This window comes from Ascidiella aspersa, chromosome 3, assembly GCF_963924565.1.
Source record: "Ascidiella aspersa chromosome 3, kaAscAspe10.2, whole genome shotgun sequence".
Lineage (NCBI taxonomy): Eukaryota > Metazoa > Chordata > Ascidiacea > Phlebobranchia > Ascidiidae > Ascidiella > Ascidiella aspersa.
This window is the reverse complement of record NC_139449.1, coordinates 36,807,486-36,817,739: the sequence shown is the minus strand read 5'-3', so window position 1 is coordinate 36,817,739 and position 10,254 is coordinate 36,807,486.

Below are 10,254 nucleotides of genomic sequence, written 5' to 3'. Positions count from 1 at the left end.
TTTGCCACTATAGTGAGTACAATGCAATACTACACAATGAACTCTTTTCAGCTCTTCAGCAGTTCGGTCCTGTTTTTTGAAACATTGTTGTGTGTCAGTTCTACTCTTGACTAACTTGTTATGTAGTCAAATAATGTATTGCAAAGAATATAACGTTACTATTGCCATAACCAATACTCAACAATTATTTCGTGCATAACCTTGCTGAAAATTTGCCTAAATGTGACCTTAAGTAACCCTGTGGCGCAAGGCCAGCACGAACTTTTCGTAGAGGAATGCTAAACATAGAGCTCAATTTTTCTATTCAATGGCCGTAATGTTTGTAATTTTAGCCACTAACGGTTCTTTTATAGGGCTATAGTCTCTTATAACGTAATGCATTTGCTAGCACGGCTGTTGTAGCAAGAATGCCTGTCAACTGTAGGTCCAACATAGCTCCGATTAAACTAATTTGGGACTTTTTGGTCCATCAGTAGCTCGGCTAAAACTTTTTTGGAAACTTTTTGTTTGGGCACAATTTGTTCCGTACGTAGCTCGAATAAAACTAATTTGGGCACTTTTTGGTCGTACGTAGCTAGAATAAAACTAATTTGGGCACTTTTAGGTCGTACGTAGCTCGGATAAAACTAATTTGGGCACTTTTTGGTCGTACGTAGCTCGAATAAAACTAATTTGGGCACTTTTTGGTCGTACGTAGCTCGAATAAAACTAATTTGGGCACTTTTTTGGTCGTACGTAGCTCGAATAAAACTAATTTGCGCACTTTTAGGTCGTACGTAGCTCGAATAAAACTAATTTGGCACTTTTTGGTCGTACGTAGCTCGAATAAAACTAATTTGGACACTTTTAGGTCGTACGTAGCTCGAATAAAACTAATTTGGGCACTTTTTGGTCGTACGTAGCTCGAATAAAACTAATTTGGGCACTTTTAGGTCGTACGTAGCTCGGATAAAGCTAATTTCGGCACTTTTTCGAAACTTGGTGAAGTAAAAATAGGGTTCCCAAGGTATTATATTTATTAATCCGTGAAAATGGTGATAATGTGTGGTTCGTGACTGGATATTAAGTAAAAATACAACTTTTAATTATTTTTTGCTTTAACCTTAAGCACTTCCGTTTAGTGTGAATACTGCTAATGATGCCATACTTTTTCTCATATATGCAAACCTAATTTGTAAAATTAGGCAAAAACGATTTGAGAGAGTCAGTTCATTGATGTTTAGTAACAGTCAAATATGACATTTCCCGCTTGCTTAATTGGTTACCATTGCTTTTGTATGATAATAATATACATATGTAGCCTATACTCTTTCCAGATCGACAAACAATGCTTTTTACGGCTTTTTTTAAATAATTACATCTAATATAATGTATATTTGCTGCCCAATATTTTGTGTTTCTCATGTGCTGTAACCATTATAATACTTAGGCAACATGATTGTGCTATGAGCTGTATTTGTTTAAGGGGTGAATTTATATTTTATTATAAATTAAATCTAGCATCTTTGTAATATGCTTGTTAAAATATCGATGTAGTTTGTTTTATTGATGAAAAGATTCAGTTTATATAGAATTAATTTCAAAGCCCATCAGAATGAAGTGGCATATTTTGTTAACGTTTCTAATAATACGTTTTTTTATTTTTAACAACCAACTTTTGTATGGCTTCACATTCATTCTACGTCTAACTACAACCTCCAGCCATTATATTAAGATTATTCCATCGTTTACGAAATGCTACCTACTTCTGTAGGGGCTTTACGTCTAACTTCAAACTCGTGAAGTACGTAATACAACTGATCTATGGCAAGTCAAAAATGTAATATCTACTGGCAAGTCCAAATGACAGAACTCACATTTTCCAAGTTTCTTGCCATTGTCTTGTTCCAGCCACGAAGTTGTTAAGTTATCCGAGGATATTATCAGTTCAAAAATGGTAATACTGAGGTGGTGGCCACTAAGCAGTCAACAAAGAGTGACAATTTTTATTGGTTATTCAAATGCAGAATCCATAATAAAACATTTTTTATTTACCGCTAGAGGTCGTAAGCGGCCTCGTAATGTTTAATGTATTGACCAGTCAATGCAGCTTTACCGTATTTTTATTTATACCAAGCTAAATTATGTAATCGTAATCATTTGGAAATTTTTGAACTAAATTTAATCAGTAAATGAAACCGTAATCATATATTGCAAAGCACCATGTCAGTGTTTTTTCATCATTTAAAGTCGCAGATGAAATTTAGCAAGGCACGTAGACCAATAGCATGGCTGGCCGCATAATGTCAAATTTCGATTTGCGGGTCGTAGCCATGTGTGACGTCACAATTGCGATTATTTAAAGGCGAAAAAAAACAACAACAATGAACCAGACGGGATGCGTGATACTTGTTTTCGGTAAAATGCGCAACTTTTAAATCCGATATCAAATGATGTCATAAATTTTGTCAAAAAATTACATCATAAATTTTTTAAAATTCATTGGGTTAGTGTCGAAATAAATGCACATAAAGTTTGGGTTCTTCGTATTTTGTACTTTATATTATATGCAACAAACGATATTTCTGGGGATTTTGCAAATGTTCTTCGTTTAACTATACCCGGTTGTATCAGGCCGCACTGCCGCTAAAACATCTAGTGACTACACAAAGATATTTTACCTTTCTAAAGAATATATTACAGCATTTAAAATGTAGGAATAAAGGCAACAAAATGTGCTTTAATCTGCTGCAGTCGTACGTTATGGAATGCAGAGAGGTAGCACTGCATTTTGCAACAGTGCGACGTCAAAATTTAAGGGAAATATAATAAATATTGCTTTGCAGTTCCTTGATGCTGCAGTAAATGGACAAACCTTATTAAAGTTTAACTTTTACAGCGCGCCATTTCACGCCGGCATAATCCAACAGCCTCGCCATTTACTGGAACAACGATTTAAGTTTACGAGGTTCTGGCGTCAGTATTGTCAGAAATGTCAACACATTGTTTGCTTGGGCGAGCAGTTTGGTACACAGCACTTTGATATGAGTGTTTGCGTAACCTGTGGTAACCAGTACGAAACTATTTCACGAAGCAGCCTCCGGTATATCACAAATTTTTTTCTCAGTTTTTAAGTGTCGTTTTAAACCGCTCTGCAAAACAGTTTGCTCTGTGATCAACTTTACTTATGTGAAGAAACGTTTCAAATCCCAAACGCATTTTCCAAACAGCAACAAAATTTGTACAGTTTTACGCAGCCCACTAAATAAGGAATCACCAAACTACAAACCGCGGGTTAATTTGTCGCCCGAGGCATTTTGCTCTCATGAAGAAAAATACATGTTGTCGGAAGCAATTTAACGCTAAATAATAATAAAAAAATATACTGAACAACAATTTCATAAAGTTCACTATAGTTTTCAAACAGTTGTTATTAATTTCCTTCTATTAAAATAATTAGGTTTAAAATTTTGTATCCGGCCCGCAATGCGATTTGTCCTATTCACTCGCAAAACAATCAGCAAAAAGAATTGGGTCGCCAAAGGTTCGCCGTTGTACGCAAAGAGAGGTTGAAAAACACTACAATGAGGTGTTCGCCTTTAATTAGGTTTTATTTAAATTTCAAGCTTAAACACACCAACGGCATTTTGTTTGTTTTTTTAAATTGGGAATATTGCCGAAGCCAACAAAGACATCTTTAATATTATTTAAATTCACGCTGATTAAAGCTAAAGTTTTGTTCGCTAACAAAAACTTCAGTAAAGAAAATTGTTCCAAAGCTTCGCTGTTGTATTTACGCTTAAGGTTTTAGGTAGAAAATGTTAAGCACAAGCAAACTATTGCTAAAACGCCAAAAAAATCTTCATTTACGAAAAAACAAGTTTTAGGGCACCCTGAAAACGTGTCGGTTCTTTACTAGGGTTTACCAGGTGAGGAAATAGGAAAAAAAAACTAGATGTCAGTGTATGCGAACATGTAACAACCCAGACGAAACTATTTCACAGCGCGGTCTTATGTATGTATTTCAGCAAATTCCTGGAATAGGACAATAAAAATTCCGCAGTACGGTTTGAAAAACACTTTGCTCGACAAACAACATTGGTGAAGCACGCTGCAATGCTCACGTTCACAACTTATACAACGGCTAGCACAGTTTCTACACAGAAGTAACATTTGTACATTTCAAACAGCTAATTTAGTAGGTTTGTACAAATACAAAAAAAAACTTTTTCATAACATCTCAACTATATACCACGATGTTTAATGATTCATTCGAAATAAGACAAACTGATGATGCCATTTATATGGCGAAATGCATATTTCTAATAAAGTTTTAGACCTTGCTGACTGATTTTTGTTCGGAGCGGTGCGCTTCTCAAGCTTTTATACGATGTTTAATTGTGTTTATTCATTGTGGAAACAGTTAAAAGAATGTTCACTTCACATATGACCAAATTCATTTCCCATATTACATGACTAGGCCTTACAACACTGACACAAAGTATCGTAAACTATAGTGTTAGCACCACGTTCCAGTCAAAATAAAAAGTTCAAGTCAGAGGACAAATAAATTATTGTAGCGATTTGTATTGGCCATGATACGCTGGTACACCGTGTCCAACTGCAGGCCCGCGAGTCCAGCTTTTTTGGCCCGCGAACTGATAGTCAGCTTTGCTTCAATCTAGCAATATCACTTCAATTTGTTTTTTTTATTTTTTGGTGTTGACATTTCATAACTACCGTAACTGAACAACGGTATGCATTCCATAAAGTTAGTACATATGCCATAGAGTAATAGAATGTATAATTTGCCAGCAATAAGCCTAACAATCGCTATTTTAAAACATTGGCCTGCAAGAAAAAATAAACCTTGTTTTTGGCCCGCGATGAAAATAAGTTGGACCACCCTGAGCTGGTCTATTCGTGGCACGCTTACAATGTCACAGTTTTAGTAAATTTTAGGAGTGGGTTGTTTTCGACCGGCGCTAACTTGTAAAAGACACCAAGCAGGTTTTTGTGGAAATCATTTATATTATAATATTTAGATCTCGGTTCAGCTGGTTAAAAATAAAGTACAATTCAAAATCGAGGTATTACAACCAGGTTTGGACAACTAGATTTATTTTAGCATTTTTAAATTAGATTAGAAATAATATTAGAACGTTCAGTTTTTATAAAATTAGATTAGAACTAAGAAAATATAAACCAAACATTGACCAAAATATAAACAAGAGTTGACACAAGAATTATTTTTAATTAGAGTATTCTTTTAAGGCTGTAAATAGCACCTACAAGTGTTCCGACCAAAGAGTATTAATTAATTCACGTACTTTGTTTCGACTGAGAGACTAAATCTGTAGTGAAAGAAATAGACTTTTTGGTAAAAATCTAAATTAGAATATTACTTGAATTGGAGCGCACAAGTTTTTTTTTTAATTAGACTAGAATCAGCCTCATTAATATAGAAAAATAGAATTATCCAGTTGTCCAAGTCTGATTACAACCGCGCGAGTTTGTTTGCTTGGCATTTAGTTTCGCACAGCCGTGTTTTTACAATTGAAGTTTAAAGGGAGTGAATTCGTGCAAGCACCAACCTTTGCCTCGAATGGAAAACCTAAAGCCATCGTCGCGAATTTTTATTTCTATTTGACGATAGGTTATAAAGGGCTCGGTAACCTACAACACACCGTGGGCAAGATTCGGCTAGCCTTGCAAAATCATCCAGCCTATGCAAGTTAGTAACAGTACTGGCCGCTCGTGCTGCTATATGTTACTAAAAATATCAACTTTGCAATGAGTAACATTGCCTTGTTATCTACGTTGTGGATCAAATATTTGTTTTGAGGGTATGTCATTTTTTTAGAAGTGACGTCAAAAAAGCCACATTATAAAGGTGTTATTGCGCAAAGCGAAAAAACGCCTTAATATTGTTTTAGCTGCTAATTTTTTTTCCGAGGGTGCGATAAAACGCACGACGCCTTTTGGCTACAACCATTTTGCAAAATAGGCTTATAACACTAAAAAGACAAATTTTGACATTTAAGTAATTAAAATAATCTAAAATTGCAGTTTGGGGGAGGGGGCATGGCTACGTACCCCCACTCTTGCATATGGTAATGAGCACCAAATGGGCGGGATTAAAACAAAATATAGCAAGTATAAACCAAATAATGGTTAAAAGGGGAAAATTACTACGGCCCGGGAACTGGAGTTTGGTTTGGCCTATATGAGGAAAAGGTTGACGACCTCTGGGTTAAGTCAAACACAATGTGTGCTTTCATTTCATGGTAAAGCTTATGACTTCAAGCGAAACTTTATTTGGGCCTTGACGTCAATTCGTTTCTATTCAATTGCTGACTTAGGTACGCCATAAAACGCATGAAGTGTTTGCCAAGCTTGTGACAACCTGTTGAAAACTTTTCACAGGGCTGCCTTTGTGTTCGCCGTACATATTTATTGGAACGTTAGTAATGGCAAGAGGGACTTCAGCCATAAGACTGTAATAACAACAACACCAACATCGGACAAAACACAGTTCAAATGCTCAATCCGACTGAACAAGACTTAAATGGTCAGAATCTTAAATGGTCAGAATACGACTTTTTACCAAACCCCAAAACCCGCCCTTAAAACAACACCACGTCCCCAAATAACTCGAACCCAATTTTTAACCCCTATCGTTACCCCCACTTACCCCAAACATGGACAAAGGTGCCCTAACGGCGCCATTTAAACTAGGGCGCCCAAACGTCAACACCAAAACGACCGATGCCACACGATGTCCCCCGATCGTCCCATACCCTCTCCCTGCAGTTTCAGGCGATGTTTTTTTAGATCTTCATCTGTCGTACATCTTACTGCGCATCTGGCTTTATTATGTCGTTGGTCTTAATACCATGGTATTATAGATTATTCGGCTTTAGATATTGTTGCCTTGTAGGCCTTATTGTGCGTTCCCAGCATAAGCAGCCTGGTGTTTGCATGTCATGGGCTGCAGTTTGAATGGATGCAAACTACGCGTTTCAAAAGACCACCATGATGTAATTTTCTTAAAGATTACCATGACGTCATCCACACCCACTAAACCCAATCCATCAACCCCAGGAAGCTTGGGGAAAAGTTTATTGAACGCAGATTTTTATATTGTAACCGACTATGTTGTTGCTTGCACGAATTCACTCCCTTTAAACTTCAATTGTAAAAACACGGCTGTGCGAAACTAAATGCCAAGCAAACGAACTGGCTTGTAATTAGACTTGGACAACTGGATAATTCTGTTTTTCTATATTAATGAGGCTGATTCTAATCTAATTTTAAAAAAAAACTTGTGTGTTCCAATTCAAATAATATTCTAATTTAGATTTTTACCAAAAAGTCTACTTCTTTCACTACAGATTTAGTCTCTCAGTCGAAACAAAGTACGTGAATTAATTAATACTCTTTGGTCGGAACACTTGTAGGTGCTATTTACAGCCTTAAAAGAATACTCTAATTAAAAATAATTCTTGTGTCAACTCTTGTTTATATTTTGGTCAATTTGTGGTTTTTGTTTTCTTAGTTCTAATCTGATTTTATAAAAAATGAACGTTCTAATTTTATTTGTAATCTAATTTAAAACTGCTAAAATAAATCTAGTTGTCCAAACCTGGTTGTAATACCTCGATTTTGAGTTGTACTTTATTTTTAACCAGGTGAACCGCGATCTAAATATTATATAAATGATTTCCACAAAAACCTGCTTGGTGTCCTTTACAAGTTAGCGCCGGTCGAAAACAACCCACTCTTAAAATTCACTAAAACTGTGACATTGTAAGCGTGCCACGAATAGACCAGCTCAGGGTGGTCCAACTTATTTTCATCGCGGGCAAAAACAAGGTTTATTTTATCTTGCAGGCCAATGTTTTAAAATAGCGATTTTTAGGCTTATTGCTAGCAAATTATACACTCTATTACTTTATGGCATATGTACTAACTTTATGGAATGCATACCGTTGTTCAGTTACGGTAGTTATGAAATTTCAACACCAAAAAATTAAAAAAACAAAAATTGAAGTGATATTGCTAGATTGAAGCAAAGCTGACTATCAGTTCGCGGGCCAAAAAAGCTGGACTCGTGGCCTGCAGTTGGACACGCTGTACCAGCGTATCATGGCCAATACAAATCGCTACAATGATTTATTTGTCCTCTGACTTGAACTATTTTATTTTGACTGGAACGTGGTGCTAACACTATAGTTTACGATACTTTGTGTCAGTGTTGTAAGGCCTAGTCATGTAATATGCGAAATGAATTTGGTCATATGTGAAATGAACATTCTTTTAACTGTTTCCACAATGACTAAACACCATTAAACATCGTATATGCAGATGAGATGTTATGGAAATTTATTTAATGTATTTGTATAAACCTACTAAATTAGCTGTTTGAAATGTACAAATGTTACTTCTGTGTAGAAACTGTGCTAGTAGTTGTATAAGTTGTGAACGTGAGCATTGCAGCGTGGTTCACCAACGTTGTTTGTCGAGCAAAGCGTTTTGCAAACCGTACTGCGGAATTTTTATTGTCCTATTCCAGGAATTTGCTGAAATACATACATAAGACCGCGCTGTGAAATAGTTTCGTCTGGGTTGTTACATGTTCGCATACACTGACATCTATAGTTTTTAGCGTGCTGCCAGCCTATTTTCTCACCTGGTAAACCCTCGTATAGAACCGACACTTTTTCAGGGTGTTATATCACAAATTTTTTTCTCAGTTTTTAAGTGTCATTTTAAACCGCTCTGCAAAACAGTTTGCTCTGTGATCAACTTTACTTATGTGAAGAAACGTTTCAAATCCCAAACGCATTTTCCAAACAGCAACAAAATTTGTACAGTTTTACGCAGCCCACTAAATAAGGAATCACCAAACTACAAACCGCGGGTTAATTTGTCGCCCGAGGCATTTTGCTCTCATGAAGAAAATACATGTTGTCGGAAGCAATTTAACGCTAAATAATAATAAAAAAATATACTGAACAACAATTTCATAAAGTTCACTATAGTTTTCAAACAGTTGTTATTAATTTCCTTCTATTAAAATAATTAGGTTTAAAATTTTGTATCCGGCCCGCAATGCGATGTGTCCTATTCACTCGCAAAACAATCAGCAAAAATAATTGGGTCGCCAAAGGTTCGCTGTTGTACGCAAAAAGAGGTTGAAAAACACTACAATGAGGTGTTCGCCTTTAATTAGGTTTTATTTAAACTTCAAGCTTAAGCACACCAACGGCATTTTGTTTGTTTTTTTAAATTGGGAATATTGCCGAAGCCAACAAAGACATCTTTAATATTATTTAAATTCACGCTGATTAAAGCTAAAGTTTTGTTCGCTAACAAAAACTTCAGTAAAGAAAATTGTTCCAAAGCTTCGCTGTTGTATTTACGCTTAAGGTTTTAGGTAGAAAATGTTAAGCACAAGCAAACTATTGCTAAAACGCCAAAAAATCTTCATTTACGAAAAAACAAGTTTTAGGGCACCCTGAAAACGTGTCGGTTCTTTACTAGGGTTTACCAGGTGAGGAAATAGGCAAAAAAAAACTAGATGTCAGTGTATGCGAACATGTAACAACCCAGACGAAACTATTTCACAGCGCGGTCTTATGTATGCATTTCAGCAAATTCCTGGAATAGGACAATAAAAATTCCACAGTACGGTTTGAAAAACACTTTGCTCGACAAACAACATTGGTGAACCACGCTGCAATGCTCACGTTCACAACTTATACAACTACTAGCACAGTTTCTACACAGAAGTAACATTTGTACATTTCAAACAGCTAATTTAGTAGGTTTGTACAAATACTAAAAAAAACTTTTTCATAACATCTCAACTATATACCACGATGTTTAAAGATTCATTCGAAATAAGACAAACTGATGATGCCATTTATATGGCGAAATGCATATTTCTAATAAAGTTTTAGACCTTGCTGACTGATTTTTGTTCGGAGCGGTGCGCTTCTCAAGCTTTTATACGATGTTTAATTGTGTTTTTTATTCATTGTGGAAACAGTTAAAAGAATGTTCATTTCACATATGACCAAATTCATTTCGCATATTACATGACTAGGCCTTACAACACTGACACAAAGTATCGTAAACTATAGTGTTAGTACCACGTTCCAGTCAAAATAAAATAGTTCAAGTCAGAGGACAAATAAATCATTGTAGCGATTTGTATTGGCCATGATACGGTGGTACAGCGTGTCCAACTGCAGGCCCGCGGGCCAAAGT